This window comes from Rattus norvegicus, chromosome 8 (genome assembly GCF_036323735.1).
Source record: "Rattus norvegicus strain BN/NHsdMcwi chromosome 8, GRCr8, whole genome shotgun sequence".
NCBI lineage: Eukaryota > Metazoa > Chordata > Mammalia > Rodentia > Muridae > Rattus > Rattus norvegicus.
The window spans coordinates 13179761-13198102 of NC_086026.1; the positions used below are offsets into that span (position 1 = coordinate 13179761).

Consider the following 18342-nt stretch of genomic DNA (forward strand, 5'->3'; position numbering starts at 1 on the left):
TACACATAGACATGAATGCATACATACATGCACACAGACCTATACACACTCACACATAAAATGGTTAGAGCAAAGCTCCAGCAAGCTGGCTCCAAAAATGTCACACATACATGTATAAATACATACAACCAGTGGATGAGAGGAACAATATTCCAACCACCATTCTCATAACTTTACACATACATACACAATTGATATATGGCAGAGATAATGTTCCAGCCACACCACACTGTACCTTACCACACCACACCATACCTTACCACACCACACCACACTGTACCTTACCATACCATACCACACCATACCTACACCATACCTTACCTTACCACACCATACCTTACCTTACCACACCATACCTTACCTTACCACACCATACCTTACCTTACCACACCATACCTTACCATACCATACCCTGTCATACCACACCACACTATGCCATGTCATGTTATTCTTACCTCCATTGCTTATATATCCCAACAAAATCTTTCAAGCAGTATACAATTATAATGTGATTACATTTTAGTTTTCTTCTAGTGAATGATTATTTTTAAAAACAATGTTTTTCAATACCTTTACAAGATATAACATTACACAATACAAGTAAAGAAAACAAATTATTCTCAAAAACCCACGGACACTCATAGCCAAGCAATTTGTTATAGATTAACAAAGCATAAGCAAGGTCGTTTCCTCAGCCAGCTTCTCTCACTGGCAGGCAGCAATTTGTGGTTACAAAGAAAGAAGTAATTACTTTATTATTTATCTTTAAAAGAAATCTTGTAAGAATCTTTTTTAAAAGTCAGAAATCTAAACTTTTATATAAAAATCAGTCACTTCTACCTTAAATCCTCAAGACTCACATCTACTCATCAGCAATTCTTAATAAATCATATCAGGAAGCCAAGGGCAAGAATGGGTATAAGAAATCAATCATCGCCAGTCCAGCCTCAGTGAGAGTCACATCAGCCAGAGCTGCCATTGTTCTTGCTCCGACTACATAGGTCCTAGCTTGACTAGTGTGCCTTTCTGAATGTCAGGTTGCTCCCTAAGATTTTCTGCACCAGAGCTAGTGGTAAAAACATCGCAACCTAGCTTCACTAACAACCTATTTTTCCAAATCTTTTCTAAGGGTGGTGGTCATAGCTGACAATCTACATCTCTAAGTTCTTCTCTAGGGTGGTGACAGGATCAGAATCTGCTCCAATAGTAATACAGGAAGAGATCAAGCATTAGTACTGTGAGTACCAGAGACACTGTCCAGTGAGGGACTGGAAGCCCTCCTAAAGTTTTCATAATTCTTAGATGAAGAGGGCTGTGAGGGCAGCAAGCAGCAGAACTCCATGACAGCATAAAGTCCTCAAGACACATTAGTCCTTGGGGCCGTGCCACACCAAGGCCCACCTATGCATTCCATAAGTTCTGAAGCCATTTGTCCTTCCTCCTGCATGGCCCTTAGCACTTGTGTCCACATACAAAAATATATACACCACATATATACACAAATAAGTAAATCAAACACATAAAATATGTTGGGTTTCAGATCTCGGACAAGCGGCTGAGATGCTTTTTTATTCATTGTATTTTATTATCCAGGTCCTCTCAGCATCCCTCAGCCCTACTTGCTCTAGGGTAGGGCTGCCATACCGTCCTCTACCCTGAACTTTCTGGCCCAGGGGCTGAGCTGCCATGCCAGCAGCTCTCCATGTAGTCTAGATATTTTGGTTACCCCCTCCCTGCCCCCAGCTCTCATTCTCTCTCTGCACCTTTGCTTTCTTTCTCTTCGCCCTTCCTCTCAGTCTCTCCCTACAGGCAACTTCGCTGAGCCCCTCCTGTGTGGTAAACTGCCTCCAAGAGCAGCACCCTATAAACCTGCCTTTGTACTTTAATTTGGCTTGAATTGACTCATTTAGTCAGTGAGCAGAGATAACTTATCAGAAATGTTTTGTAGAAAGAAAAAAATGAAAACAAAAATTGGTCCGAAGTTCTCTTTCTTTGTAGGAATAAAAGAAAAAAGGGTAAGGGTTTCGTAACAACCATTTGAGCTGTAACTTGGGAGCCACTAAACCAGATAATGCTGAGACAATTCGTGACTCTCCTTAAAGGAGCCTGAGCCCACACTTGGCTACATCTTTTTCTAAGTGCCTCTCCTCCTTACTCTCATACAAACTCCAACTTGGCTTCCTCTCACTGGCTAGATCTGAAATTGTTCTCTATATGAAAGCCACAGATCCCTTGGGCAGCACCCCGCGAGCAAACTTGAGCCTCCGGAACACAGGTAAGACCAACTTTACTGCTGCAAGAGACCTGCCTGGTGATCTCAGGACACACAGAGGCAGAATTCCTCTAGGACCGGGAACCTCCTGTGTTTACCAGGAGTCCCACACCCGCAGACCCCGGCCTGCAGCAGCTCTCTGCTCCCAGACAACGTGGGAGAGAGACCCCAGCGCCTGGTCAGGTAGGCACTCCTGAGGCTGCAGAGCGGAAGAGACCACCAACACTGCCCACCCCTGCCCACATCCCTGGCCCAAGAGGAAACTGTATAAGGCCTCTGGGTTCCCGTGGGGGAGGCCCCAGGAGCGGCAGGACCGCTGCCTCTGAGACACCACCGGAAACTGAAGGAAACAGACCGGATAAACAGTTCTCTGCACCCAAATCCCGTGGGAGGGAGAGCTAAACCCTCAGAGAGGCAGACACGCCTGGGAAACCAGAAGAGACTGCACTCTGCACACACATTTCGGGCGCCAGAGGAAAACACCAAACTCCATCTGGAACCCGGATGCACTGAAGCTCCCGGAAACAGCAGTGCAGATCTTCCTGGTTGCTGCCGCCGCAGAGAGCTCGAGGGCAGCACCCGAGAGTGAACTTGAGCCTCGGGACCACAGGTAAGACCAACTTTTCTGCTGCAAGTGACCTGTCTAGTGAACTCAAGACACAGGCCCACAGGAACAGCTGAAGACCTGTAGATAGGAAAAACTACACGCCTGAAAGCAGAACACTCTGTCACCATAACTGACTGAAAGAAAACAGGAAAACAGGTCTACAGCACTCCTGACACACAGGCTTATAGGACAGTCTAGCCACTGTCAGAAATAGCAGAACAAAGTAACACTAGAGATAATCTAATGGCGAGAGGCAAGCGCAGGAACCCAAGCAACAGAAACCAAGACTACATGGCAATATCGGAGCCCAATTCTCCCACCAAAACAAACATGGAATATCCAAACACACCAGAAAAGCAAGATCTAGTTTCAAAATCATATTTGATCATGATGCTGGAGGACTTCAAGAAAGACGTGAAGAACTCCCTTAGAGAACAAGTAGAAGCCTACAGAGAGGAATCGCAAAAATGCCTGAAAGAATTCCAGGAAAACATAAATAAACAAGTAGAAGCCCATAGAGAGGAGACACAAATATCCCTGAAAGATTTCCAGGAAAACACAATCAAACAGTTGAAGGAATTAAAAATGGAAATAGAAGCAATCAAGAAAGAACACATGGAAACAACCCTGGATATAGAAAACCAAAAGAAGAGACAAGGAGCTGTAGATACAAGTTTCATCAACAGAGTACAGGAGACAGAAGAGAGAATCTCAGGAGCAGAAGATTCCATAGAAATCATTGACTCAACTGTCAAAGATAATGTAAAGCAGAAAAAGCTACTGGTCCAAAACATACAGGAAATCCAGGACTCAATGAGAAGATCAAACCTAAGGATAATAGGTATAGAAGAGAGTGAAGACTCCCAGCTCAAAGGACCAGTAAATATCTTCAACAAAATCATAGAAGAAAACTTCCCTAACCTAAAAAAAGAGGTACCCATAGGCATACAAGAAGCCTACAGAACTCCAAATAGATTGGACCAGAAAAGAAACACCTCCCGTCACATAATAGTCAAAACACCAAACGCACAAAATAAAGAAAGAATATTAAAAGCAGTGAGGGAAAAAGGTCAAGTAACATATAAAGGCAGACCTATCAGAATCACACCAGACTTTTCGCCAGAAACTATGAAGGCCAGAAGATCCTGGACTGATGTCATACAGACCCTAAGAGAACACAAATGCCAGCCCAGGTTACTGTATCCTGCAAAACTCTCAATGAACATAGATGGAGAAACCAAGATATTCCATGACAAAACCAAATTTACACAATATCTTTCTACAAATCCAGCACTACAAAGGATAATAAATGGTAAAGCCCAACATAAGGAGGCAAGCTATACCCTAGAAGAAGCAAGAAACTAATCGTCTTGGCAACAAAACAAAGAGAAGAAAAGCACACAAACATAACCTCACATCCAAATATAACAGGAAGCAATAATCACTATTCCTTAATATCTCTCAACATCAATGGCCTCAACTCCCCAATAAAAAGACATAGATTAACAAACTGGATACGCAACGAGGACCCTGCATTCTGCTGCCTACAGGAAACACACCTCATAGACAAAGACAGACACTACCTCAGAGTGAAAGGCTGGAAAACAACTTTCCAAGCAAACGGTCGGAAGAAGCAAGCTGGAGTAGCCATTCTAATATCAGATAAAATCAATTTTTAACTAAAAGTCATCAAAAAAGATAAGGAAGGACACTTCATATTCATCAAAGGAAAAATCCACCAAGATGAACTCTCAATCCTAAATATCTATGCCCCAAATACAAGGGCACCTACATACGTAAAAGAAACCTTACTAAAGCTCAAAACACACATTGCACCTCACACAATAATAGTAGGAGATTTCAACACCCCACTCTCATCAATGGACAGATGATGGAAACAGAAATTAAACAGAGACGTAGACAGACTAAGAGAAGTCATGAGCCAAATGGACTTAACGGATATTTATAGAACATTCTATCCTAAAGCAAAAGGATATACCTTCTTCTCAGCTCCTCATGGTACTTTCTCCAACATTGACCATATAATTGGTCAAAAAACGGGCCTCAACAGGTACAGAAAGATAGAAATAATCCCATGCGGGCTATCAGACCACCACGGCCTAAAACTGGTCTTCAATAACAATAAGGGAAGAATGCCCACATATACGTGGAAATTGAACAATGTTCTACTCAATGATAACCTGGTCAAGGAAGAAATAAAGAAAGAAATTAAAGACTTTTTAGAATTTAATGAAAATGAAGGTACAACATACCCAAACTTATGGGACACAATGAAAGCTGTGCTAAGAGGAAAATTCATAGCGCTGAGTGCCTGCAGAAAGAAACAGGAAAGAGCATATGTCAGCAGCTTGACAGCACACCTAAAAGCTCTAGAACAAAAAGAAGCAAATACACCCAGGAGGAGTAGAAGACAGGAAATAATCAAACTCAGAGCCGAAATTAACCAAGTAGAAACAAAAAGGACCATAGAAAGAATCAACAGAACCAAAAGTTGGTTCTTTGAGAAAATCAACAAGATAGATAAACCCTTAGCCAGACTAACGAGAGGACACAGAGAGTGTGTCCAAATTAACAAAATCAGAAATGAAAAGGGAGACATAACTACAGATTCAGAGGAAATTCAAAAAATCATCAGATCTTACTATAAAAGCCTATATTCAACAAAACTTGAAAATCTGCAGGAAATGGACAATTTCCTAGACAGATACCAGGTACCGAAGTTAAATCAGGAACAGATAAACCAGTTAAACAACCCCATAACTCCTAAGGAAATAGAAGCAGTCATTAAAGGTCTCCCAACCAAAAAGAGCCCAGGTCCAGACGGGTTTAGTGCAGAATTCTATCAGACCTTCATAGAAGACCTCATACCAATATTATCCAAACTATTCCACAAAATTGAAACAGATGTAGCACTACCGAATTCCTTCTATGAAGCCACAATTACTCTTATACATAAACCACACAAAGACCCAACAAAGAAAGAGAACTTCAAACCAATTTCCCTTATGAATATCGACGCAAAAATACTCAATAAAATTCTGGCAAACCGAATCCAAGAGCACATCAAAACAATCATCCACCATGATCAAGTAGGCTTCATCCCAGGCATGCAGGGATGGTTTAATATACAGAAAACCATCAGCGTGATCCATTATATAAACAAACTGAAAGAACAAAACCACATGATCACTTCATTAGATGCTGAGAAAGCATTTGACAAAATTCAACACCCCTTCATGATAAAAGTCCTGGAAAGAATAGGAATTCAAGGCCCATCCCTAAACATAGTAAAAGCCATATACAGCAAACCAGTTGCTAACATTAAACTAAATGGAGAGAAACTTGAAGCAATCCCACTAAAACCAGGGACTAGACAAGGCTGCCCACTCTCTCCCTACTTATTCAATATAGTTCTTGAAGTTCTAGCCAGAGCATTCAGACAACAAAAGGAGGTCAAGGGGATACAGATCGGAAAAGAAGAAGTCAAAATATCACTATTTGCAGATGATATGATAGTATATTTAAGTGATCCCAAAAGTTCCACCAGAGAACTACTAAAGCTGATAAACAACTTCAGCAAAGTGGCTGGGTATAAAATTAACTCAAATAAATCAGTAGCCTTCCTCTACACAAAAGAGAAACAAGCCGAGAAAGAAATTAGGGAAACGACACCTTTCATAATAGACCCAAATAATATAAAGTACCTCGGTGTGACTTTAACCAAGCAAGTAAAAGATCTGTACAATAAGAACTTCAAGACTCTGAAGAAAGAAATTGAAGAAGACCTCAGAAGATGGAAAGATCTCCCATGCTCATGGATTGGCAGGATTAATATAGTAAAAATGGCCATTTTGGGGCTGGGGATTTAGCTCATTAGTAGAGCGCTTACCTAGGAAGCGCAAGGCCCTGGGTTCGGTCCCCAGCTCCGAAAAAAAAAGAACCAAAAAAAAATGGCCATTTTACCAAAAGCGATCTACAGATTCAATGCACTCCCCATCAAAATACCAACCCAATTCTTCAAAGAGTTAGACAGAACAATTTGCAAATTCATCTGGAATAACAAAAAACCCAGGATAGCTAAAGCTATCCTGAACAATAAAAGGACTTCTGGGGGAATCACTATCCCTGAACTCAAGCAATATTACAGAGCAATAGTGATAAAAACTGCATGGTATTGGTACAGAGACAGACAGATAGACCAATGGAATAGAAGTGAAGACCCAGAAATGAACCCACACACCTATGCTCACTTGATTTTTGACAAAGGAGCCAAAACCATCCAATGGAAAAAAAGATTGCATTTTCAGCAAATGGTGCTGGTTCAACTGGAGGTCAACATGTAGAAGAATGCAGATCGATCCATGCTTATCACCCTGTACAAAGCTTAAGTCCAAGTAGATCAAGGACCTCCACATCAAACCAGACACATTCAAACTAATAGAAGAAAAACTAGGGAAGCATCTGGAACACATGGGCACTGGAAAAAATTTCCTGAACAAAACACCAATGGCTTATGCTCTAAGATCAAGAATCGACAAATGGGATCTCATAAAACTGCAAAGCTTCTGTAAGGCAAAGGACACTGTGGTTAGGACAAAACGGCAACCAACAGATTGGGAAAAGATCTTTACCAATCCTACAACAGATAGAGGCCTTTTATCCAAAATATACAAAGAACTCAAGAAGTTAGACCGCAGGGAGACAAATAACCCTATTAAAAAATGGGGTTCAGAGCTAAACAAAGAATTCACAGCTGAGGAATGCCGAATGGCTGAGAAACACCTAAAGAAATGTTCAACATCTTTAGTCATAAGGGAAATGCAAATCAAAACAACCCTGAGATTTCACCTCACACCAGTGAGAATGGCTAAGATCAAAAACTCAGGTGACAGCAGATGCTGGCGAGGATGTGGAGAAAGAGGAACACTCCTCCATTGTTGGTGGGATTGCAGACTGGTACAACCATTCTGGAAATCAGTGTGGAGGTTCCTCAGAAAATTGGACATTGAACTGCCTGAGAACCCAGCTATACCTCTCTTGGGCATATACCCAAAAGATGCCCCAACATATAAAAGAGACACGTGCTCCACTATGTTCATCGCAGCCTTATTTATAATAGCCAGAACCTGGAAATAACCCAGATGCCCTTCAACAGAGAAATGGATACAGAAAATGTGGTACATCTACACAATGGAATATTACTCAGCTATCAAAAACAACGACTTTATGAAATTCGTAGGCAAATGGTTGGAACTGGAAAATATCATTCTGAGTGAGCTAACCCAAATCACAGAAAGACATACATGGTATGCACTCATTGATAAGTGGCTATTAGCCCAAATGCTTGAATTACCCTAGATGCCTAGAACAAATGAAACTCAAGACGGATGATCAAAATGTGAATGTTTCACGCCTTCTTTAAAAGGGGAACAAGAATACCCTTGGCAGGGAAGAGAGAGGCAAAGATTAAAACAGAGACTGAAGGAACACCCATTCAGAGCCTGCCCCACATGTGGCCCATACATATACAGCCACCCAATTAGACAAGATGGATGAAGCAAAGAAGTGCAGACCGACAGGAACCGGATGTAGATCGCTCCTGAGAGACATAGCCAGAATACAGCAAGTACAGAGGCGAATGCCAGCAGCAAACCACTGAACTGAGAATAGGTCCCCCGTTGAAGGAATCAGAGAAAGAACTGGAAGAGCTTGAAGGGTCTCGAGACCCCATATGTACAACAATGCCAAGCAACCAGAGCTTCCAGGGACTAAGCCACTACCTAAAGACTATACATGGACTGACCCTGGACTCTGACCTCATAGGTAGCAATGAATATCCTAGTAAGAGCACCAGTGGAAGGGGAAGCCCTGGGTCCTGCTAAGACTGAACCCCCAGTGAACTAGACTGTTGGGGGGAGGGCGGCAATGGGAGGAGGGTTGGGAGGGGAATACCCATAATGAAGGGGAGGGGGGAGGAGCATGTTTGCCCGGAAACCGGGAAAGGGAATAACACTCGAAATGTATATAAGAAATACTCAAGTTAATTTAAAAAAAAAAAAAGAAAAAGAAAGCCACAGATCCTGGTTTGGCCTGAGGAGAGGTAACTCCACAGACTGCTGGGGAACATGCTGGCAGCATGATGACATGAGGACGTCTGATTGACTCTACATGTAAAGTTGAAGAAACAAGAATCCCTAAGGACAGATAGCAAGATAGAAAATCTCCTGCAAAGAAGACAAGAAGTTGTGACAGGCGATGGGACTTACCTGGAGAAAGACCCTGGGGCTTTCCTACAGCATCCAAAACTTGGAAGTCTCTGCATCCCAGTGAGACAACTCAATTCTGAACTCATCTCAAAAATTCCCCAAAGTGACCTTCCAGGAGCAAATTTCTCCACATCCAGACACAGCTTCCCCACATTTTTTTGTACCAATGCCACAGACCAAATCTAGCATCTATGACAATTAGCGTCACGTCAACACAACAAAATCTAGAATCACCTAGGAGATGACCTATGGACATGCCTGTGGAAGATTCTAAACTTCAGTGGGAAGACTCATATTATTTTAGTCGTTTTTTATGTGTATGGGTGATTTGTCTGCATGTATGCCTGTGCACCACCTGCAGGCCCAGTATCCCCTGAGGCATCAGATCTCCTATAACTGAAGTTGGTAACGGTTGTGTCCTGTCATGTGGGTGGTGGAAGTGAAGCCACATCTTTCTGAAGGACAGCCAGGGCCCTTCATCACTGAACCATCTTTGCAGCCCAGGAACACCCACCTTACTTCTCTGGGTGGGGATCCTGGATCATATACTCATAAGACACGGAAACATGAACTGATGGCAGGTATTCACTTCTTTGTCTCTGGGTTTAGCCCACAGATGCAGTGTGGCCAGCTGCCTCATACTCCTGCTGTTGTGACTTCCTCCACCTGGATGGGTTGAAACCTGAAACCATGATGATGTCTTTGTCCCGTGGAAAATCACAGCAACAGAAAGGGGACAGAGATGCACGTGCCCCTCTCATTGTCCATCAGGCTTGACTCCCAAGACTGAGAGCATCTGGAGCCCCATGCGGGGCCAGGGAAAGACTGAAGTCTCGATGGCTGCAGAGGAGAAACTTGTCTCCCAGGAGATTTCACACAGTTCTGTTTAAATAGTATGTGTCTTTTTCCTGATTCCTGTTTCTTTTTTTTTTTTTCTAGAAAACTGTAATAGTGTTACAGAAAATGCAGAAAGACTCCAGGACTCCCCTGATTTGGCCAAAGTGTAAATAAATCTGTTTTTCTTTAAAAAAAAAAAAAAGCGTGTGTGTGTGTGTGTATGTGTGTGTGTGTGTTTCATTAATCCAGTTGAGTCCTAGCTTCCTTTAAGATGGTGGGTTTTTGGATCTAAGATCCCTTTAAGAGCACCGCTGAGCAACTGAGCAGTGCTCCATAGTTAGCAGCGCTGAGCAGTGCTCCCTGTAGCCCTTCCTTTCTTGAGAAGCCATGTCTTTAGAGCTTCAATCCACTAGGAACTTTTTGTTTTTACTTACTTATTTTTGTGTTTTTGAAAGAGTCTAGGATTTTCTGCCTGCGCCGAGGGCTGAAAGCCAGCCGCCAGGAGTGCCTACACACCTGAGAGCAGAGGTAAGACCAACTATTCTGTGCCAAGTGACCTGCCTGGTGGACTCAGGACACACAAAGACAGAAGTCCTCTGGGACAGGGCACTTTCAGTTTCTGTCTGTGCCCGGATATGAACCGAATCGATCCCACAGCTCCCTGCTCCCAAATCCTGTGGGGGAGAGAGGTAAACTCCCAGAAGTGTGGACAATCTTGAGACCGCAGGACAGAACGCCACTTCTGCCCACCTCTGCACACATCCCTGGCCCAAGAGGAAACGTCATAGTGCCTCTGGATACAGGAATATAGGCGCAGTCAGCAGCAGGAACCTGCTGGTTCTGGCCTGTGCCCAGAACTGAACTGAACCGGTCACATAGCTCCCTGCACCCAAATCCTGTGGAGGAGAGAGCTGGACCCTCTCAAGTGCAGACACTCCTGAGAACTCAGAGGAAACTAACTACTCTCTGCCCACATTCCCGACCCAAGAGGAAATTGCCTAGTGCCATCTGTGCCTCCTGGGTATAGGACCTAGGAGCAGTCAGGGGCAGCACCCTTTGGGTTTGTGCATGCACCAAGGGCTGAAAGCAAGTTTCCAGGAGCTCCTACACACCTGAGAGCAGAGGTCTCTGTTCCCAGATCTGGCTGAAAAAACAAACAAACAAACAAACAAACAAAAACAAACCAGGTCTACAGGAGTGCTGACACACAGACCTACAGGAGGGTCAAGCCACTGTCAGAGAGAGCAAGACCAGCTAACACCAGAGACAACCTGAGGGCAAGAGGCAAGCACAGAAACCAACACTACTTGGCATCATCAGAGCCCAGTTCTCCCACCAAAGCAAATACTGGATATTCAAACACACCGGAAAAGCAAGATTTAGATTTAAAATCACATTTTATGATGGTGATAGAGGACACTAAGGACATAAAAAACTCATTTAAAGAAATACAGAATAACACAAGTAAACAAGTAGAAGCCCTTACAGAGGAAACACAAAAATCCCTTAAAGAATTATAGGAAAACACAACCAAACAGGTGAAGGAATTGAACAAAACCATCCAGGATTTAAAAAATGGAAATAGAAACAATAAAGAAAGCACAAAGGGAGACAAAGAAAACCTAGGAAAGAGATCAGGAATCATAGACGCAAGCATCACCAACAGAATAGAAGAGATAGAAGAGAGAATTTCAGGGGAAGAAGATACTATAGAAAACATTGACACAAACAACAAAGATAATGTAAAACAGAAAAAGCTCCTATCCCAAAACATCCAGGAAATCCGGACACCATGAGAAGATCAAACCTAAGGATAATAGCTATAGAAGAGAGCAAAGATTCCCAATTTAAAGGGCCAGTAAATACCTTCAACAAAATTATAGAAGAAAACTTCCCTAACTTAAAGAAAGAGATACCCATAATCATACAAGAAGCCTACAGAACTCCAAATAGAATAGAGCAGAAAAGAAATGCCTCCTGTCACATAATAGTAAAAACACCAAACACACAAAACAAAGAAAGATTACTAAAAGCAGTAAGGGGAAAAGGTCAAGTAACATATAAAGGCAGACCTATCAGAATCACACCAGACTTTTCGCCAGAAACTATGAAGGCCAGAAGATCCTGGACTGATGTCATACAGACCCTAAGAGAACACAAATGCCAGCCCAGGTTACTGTATCCTGCAAAACTCAATTAACATAGATGGAGAAACCAAGATATTCCATGATGAAACAAAATCTACACAATATCTTTCCACAAACTCAGCCCTACAAAGGACAATAGATGGAAAACTCCAACACAAGGAGGGAAACTACATCCTAGAAAAAGCAAATAAGTAATCTTCTTTCAACAAACCCAAAAGAAGAGAGACACACAAACATAATTTCACCTCTAACAATAAAAAATAACAGGAAACAACAATCAGTATTCCTTAATATCTCTTAACATCAATGGTATCAATTTCCTAATAACAGAACATAGACTAACAGACTGGATACATACAGAAGACCCAGCATTTGGCTGCATACAAGAAACACACCTTAGTGACAAAGACAGACATTACTTCAAAGGCTGGAAAACAATTTTCCAAGAAAATGATCCGAAGAAACAAGCTGGAGTATCAATTCTAATATCCAATAAAATCGACTTTTGTCTGGGCCTACAAGAACATCAACAGAGATCCCGGAGAGGGGAGTGGGATGAATGGGATAAGAGGTAGGAGAAATGGAGACAAGACAGTATTCTGATCAAGTCTCATTTAATCAAGCAAAAAGCACTTGCTTATAAGCAGAAAAAAATCACACACTACAAACTGGTAGGGTAATGATTAACATACGTCATATCAGAAACCAATGGCATAAGTTTTGATTTCCCAGAAACTTCTTACCTACAATAAGTTTCAATATCCTGAAATCTCCAACTAACAATAGAGTGAAACTCATTCTTGTGTAGAAGCAAGCTAGCAGAAAGTCTCCAGTATTCTTGGCTGGTGGTAACCCCCACGTATGCTACTTGGAAACAAGGGCCCATGAAGCAGAAAACATGTAGCTCAGGCAAAGAAAGGCACAAGCAGGCTGGGTGGCCCTGGACAGGTCCCCCTTTTTTATTATTTCAAGCCACAAAAGAGCCCCTCGGGAACTGTGTCTGTCTTAGGTCGGAGCAAGACATTCTTATTTCTCTAGGCCCATCATTGGATAAAGCAACAGCTTATGGTGATCCTCCTGTCTTAGGCCCCAAATGGTCAGAGAATGTTGCTCTCTTACTAGTCACTGACTGTGCAGTTCAGCTCACAGGGGAGGTAGTTGGCAGCAGACCTAGATCATTCATCTCAAGGCGATGATAATGGACCTGTGTAGGCCTAGCCCGAATGGCTTCGATTTGTTGTTTAATAAAAGCATGAGCCTGTTGAAAATCACGGGTCCCAGTGTAACCAAAAGCAAAATACTAATCAGAGGTCCCACAAAGGGCATCAAAAGAGAAAACATAGATGATCTCCACCAACCATCAGCAGCAGAGGAAAATTCCTGTCTCTGTAGTTCAGCGCTGAGCTTGTGTAACTTATTAACTTGGGTTTCCACCAAGCCAGATTCGTTGACATAGAAACAGCATTCTTCTCCCAGGAACAGGCATGTTCTGCCCTTTTCCACCATCAGATCTAAGGCTTGCCCGACCTGAGCAAGGGAATTCATCTGCCTTTGCAGGGAGGCCAGAGACTCTGCTGAGGCCTCTATTGCCAAATGAAACTGTTGAGAAAGTTTTGCAGTGGTGAGAAGGGAATGTCCTAAAGTTCTTCCTGCCAAGCCAGCAGCCACAATGGATGTAGCAAGGGAGATACCAGGGATAAGAAAACAGCCCATTTCATCCTTAAGAATGGCAGGCCAGCCCAACCTAGATATTCAGTTGGGGTGCGAAGGGTTAACAGCGGCCCTAAGGTAACAGGAAGGCACAGCAGCTCCTTATTTACAGGAGTCGAAAGATTTTTGGAAAGAGTACCATTACACCAGAAAAAATACCCCTCAGGGGCAAAAAGATCTGTATTTGGGACAATAGTCAAATTACACAAGGTAGTGCTAGCATTAGAATAGCAAAAGCTAAATTGTTCCCTGATCAGGAACCAAAAACAGTGATAGATCAGAGGTGGGAGAGAATCCTTTATCAATATTACTAGAGCCATTAAATGAGGTGGAATATGGGACTACTGTTAAAGGAGGATGTCCTAGTGTGGCACAAAGGAGGCATGCAGAAACATTGCCAAGACCTGTAATGTTGGCAATCACGAGGCCTTCTCTGAGAAGACAGAGCCAGGAAAAAGGATGTTGTGAAGACAGGTGAGTTGTGCATTTAACTCTTTTTCTTGTTCTTTGATTTCTGCATGAATGGTGGTTTGTACTTGGACAAGAGAACACCAAATACAGACATAGCTGCTAGGCCAGGTTGTATCTCTAGTCATACACATGACTCACTTGACCAGTGTAGTCCAGCAAGAATCCCATGGATCCCAAACAAACCACATATAGCCTGTGGATGTGCGGTAAAAATTATGGCCCTGATAAGGACCTTGGATAATAATCTCATTATTTCTTAAGGTCCTAACATCATGGATTCTGCATGAATGATAGGAACATCCCACGTTCTCTTCAATCCGTCTGTCTATACTGTAGGAACATTGCTGATCATACAAAAAAGCACAAGACAGGAGCAACTTTTCCAGGCAGTGTCTTAAAATCTGTAAAATGTAACATTTTAGCAGATTGGCATCCCACAGGTGGGCCATCAGCCGTAGCCAAGAGATGACCATAACTCTGAGTTTTAGCATGGTTGGTATAATTTTCTGTCAGGAAAAAACGCCAGGCAAATGGGGAAGTTGCATCCCTTTTACCTGGTGCTGAAGCCTCACAAGTGATTTTTCATTGTCTCAAAAGGACATCCAAAGGAATATCTACAGCAAGTTGAATTCAGTCATTTTGCTGAAAAGAAAAAAAAGTATGTATTCTCAGGGAAGAGGTTATTCCCTGGATTTATTATTATTATCAATTTGTTTTACCAATCGCTCTGGCAGCCATCTGGCTGCATCATTTTTTTTTGAGAAAAAATGTAGACTGATCGTCTCCCCCAGAAAAGCACTGAGTCGGGTCCATGCCATGCATCATCTAAAGGATCTTTCCATTTGACCACGGCGAACTGTTTTTGTGAATTAGGGTGCCAAAAATGATCTGCAGCTGACTTTTAATAAGCATCCGATTTTTAAAAATTTAAAATAAGAAGGGCATGGTTTACTATATTTCTGGAGTTACCCTTCGTAGGATACCATTCTCCCTTTTTTATTTTTTCAATAGTATTTTTTAAAGACAAATGTGCTCTTTCTACCATGCCTTGTCCTTGAGGGTTATAAGGAATCCCTGTAAGATGTGCGATGTGTAATTGTGTACAAAATTTTTGAAAAGCCTTTGAGATATAACCTGGACCGTTATCAGTTTTAATTTATTTGGGAATCCCCAAGACAGAAAAGCAATGTAGTAGGTGGGCAATGACATGTTTGGTGGTTTCATCAGTTTATAGGGTAGAAACAACGAAGCCACTATAGGTATCTATACAAACATGAATATATTGTAAATTACCAAATTCTGAGTAGTGTGTGACATCCATTTGCCAGATCATATTTGGTACTAAGCCTTTGGGATTGACTCCTAAGTGTGGAGTTTAGAGGCAAATCACACAGGAAGGACATTGTTTGACTACCTGTCTGGCTTGTTCTCTGGTAATATAAAACATCGATCTTAATGTGTGAGCATTTAAATGATGTAAAGAATGAGCAGTCTGTGCCCGTTGAAGTCTTTCAGGTAGGCCAGGGGAAGCAGTGGCTATTAACTTAGTGGCCCCATCTGCCACTTCATTGCCTTGGGTCAAAGGTCCTGGCAGACCAGAATGGGCCCTAAAGTGTCCCAAGAAAAAGTTCTTGGTCCGTTTTTGGATAAGTTTTTGACAACATAAAACAAAGTGGCTGTTTCTGAGACGTACCTAATCTGTCCCGCAGTTTCTAACAAAGGTATGGAATGGGCCAAATAAGCATTATCAGTATAAACATCCAAGGATTCATCAGGAAAGGCGGAAGAACTGCAATAATGGATTGTAATTCAACTAATTGGGCAGAGGAATTTTGAGTCTGGAATTTAACTATTTTACCTTTAAAAGTATAGCTGTAATTCCAGTATGATCCATCAGTAAATACTAATCAAGCATCATCTAAAGGTTCTTTACTAATAATTCGGGGAAATATAACAGCATGTAATTTATAAAATTAAATTAGCCTATCAGGTGGGTAATGATTATCTAAATCTCTTGTAAATGAGGCACAGACAATAGGCCATGTACCTGTGTTTTGTAAAAGCCAGTTGACCTGAGGTTGGGTGTAAGGCTAAATAATTTTTGCTGGCTCAATTCCAAAATATTTTTTAGCATTTTCTCTTCCTAAAATAATTAAATCTGCTATAGCATCATAATAAGGTAATAAAACCTTTTTCGGGGAAGAAAGTAAATGAATCCACATAATAGGGTTACTCTGCCAAAAAAAAGGTCAGTTGGTGTCATGGTAGTATTAAATATGATGAGCACCAAAGGTTGATTATAATTTATATGAGTAACAAGTTGTTTGGTGATGTTATCCCTGACCTTTTGTAGTGCCAAAAGTGCTGACTAAGAAATTTTTCTTGGGGATTTAGGGTTAGGATCTCCTTTTAATACATCAAACAAGGGTTTTAACTCTCTGGTGGTAAGTTTTAAATAAGGTTGAAGTCAATTAATATCACCCAACCATTTTTGTAAATCATTAAGAGTATATAATTGATCCCTGCGAATGGTAGCCTTTTGACTAATTATCTTTGGCCCATTATTTGGAATTCCAAATAAGTATAGGGTTCTTGAAACTGAACCTTTTCTGGAGCTATGTGAAGTCCTGAAGCTGCTAGCGCTTGTTTCAGCTGTGTAAGGCATTGTAACATTGTAACACCTGTCCACCTTCTTGCCCTGCTATTAATATATCATCCATGTAATGAACAATATACATGCTTTTCCAAGAACCTCTGATTGTTTGTATGGCCTTAGCAACATATTTTTGGCATAGGGTGGAACTATTTGCCATTCCTTGAGGCAAGACTCTCCATTGATAGTGCCTCATAGGTTCTTTAAATTTTATAGATGGTAGACTAAAGGCAAACCTTTTCTGGTCATCAGGATATAAAGGAATTGTAAAAAAGCAATCTTTTAAATCAATATTACCTTAAAATAACCTAGAGGTATAGCCACAGGAGAAGGCAACCAGGTTGGAGGGCACCCATGAGTACCATGGTAGCATTTACAGTTCTTAAATCCTGTAACAGCCTCTATTTACAAGATTTTTTTCTTAATAACAGAAATAGGAATATTCTAAAAAAGAGCTACTCTCTTGAATATGTCCTGCTTCCAATTGTTCCTGCACTAACAATTGTGCCACTTCTAGTTTTTCAGAGGTTAAAGACCATTGATCTACCCATATGGGCTCATCAGACTTCCAGATAATTGGATCAGCATACCTTGGGGTGCAGGCACGTCAATGGTTAAAATTAAAAATTTTCCCAATCCTCCTTTATCCTTTTGACCTGTGGCTGAGATAGGTTATAGCACACCATTTTCTTGCTTTCCCAATCCTTTTCCGGGGCCACATCCCTGGTCTAATATCTGTGCAGCAATCACCTCATTAAGGCTGCACATTACAACTTTCATCTGGGAAAGCAAATCCCTCCCCCGTAAATTCACAGGCAAATGAGAAGTTACAAAAGGCTTAATAAGGCCTGAATTATTTTACTTATCTCTCCCAGTAAGGTATTTTGAACCTTGTCTTGGGTTGCTACTCTGATCAATCCCTCTCAAATTAGTTAATGTCTCCACAGTAGGACAACTGGAAGGCCAATCTTCTTGTTTAATAATAGTCACATCAGCTCCTGTGTCAATTAATCCTGTAAATAACTTTCCATCTAGCCAAAGTTTGAGGGACAGTTTCTGAGCAGTAATCTCCTGTACCCAATAAGTATTTGATGATCCAAAACCCCTATCTCCTCTTTTGGGATGTTGTATTTTATTGTCAGTTTTAATTAGGGGAAGCAATATTAATTGAGCTATCCTCTCACGCTGAGGAATGGTTATAATATTGTCTGCTGCTTTGGCCATAACTTTTATTTCCCCTGTATAATCATTGTCTATCAGTCCAGGATAAATCTGTAGCCTTTTCATGGTCACACTGTTTCTTCCTATAATCAGTCCAAATGTTTGAGATGGCAGTGGACCATAGATTCCAGTATTGA

The 18342-nt window shown here is 41.6% G+C and overlaps 1 protein-coding gene across 16 annotated transcripts in view; it reads right to left on the reverse strand.

Moving 5' to 3' along the window:
• The window catches only part of LOC102556477 (uncharacterized), a 75496-nt gene that overhangs the window by 38503 nt on the left and 18651 nt on the right, over window positions 1-18342 (reverse strand). For 5 of the 16 annotated variants that reach the window (XR_005487951.2, XM_063266284.1, XM_063266276.1 and 2 more), the window contains one exon: window positions 14886-14973. The exons of 8 other annotated variants lie outside the window; for them this stretch is intronic. The gene's annotated coding sequence lies outside the window, so the exon portion shown is untranslated. Of the gene's footprint in view, window positions 1-14706; window positions 14974-18342 lie in introns of those variants that run through there. 3 more of the 16 variants (XM_063266285.1, XM_063266273.1, XM_063266272.1) reach the window with 1 other exon arrangement.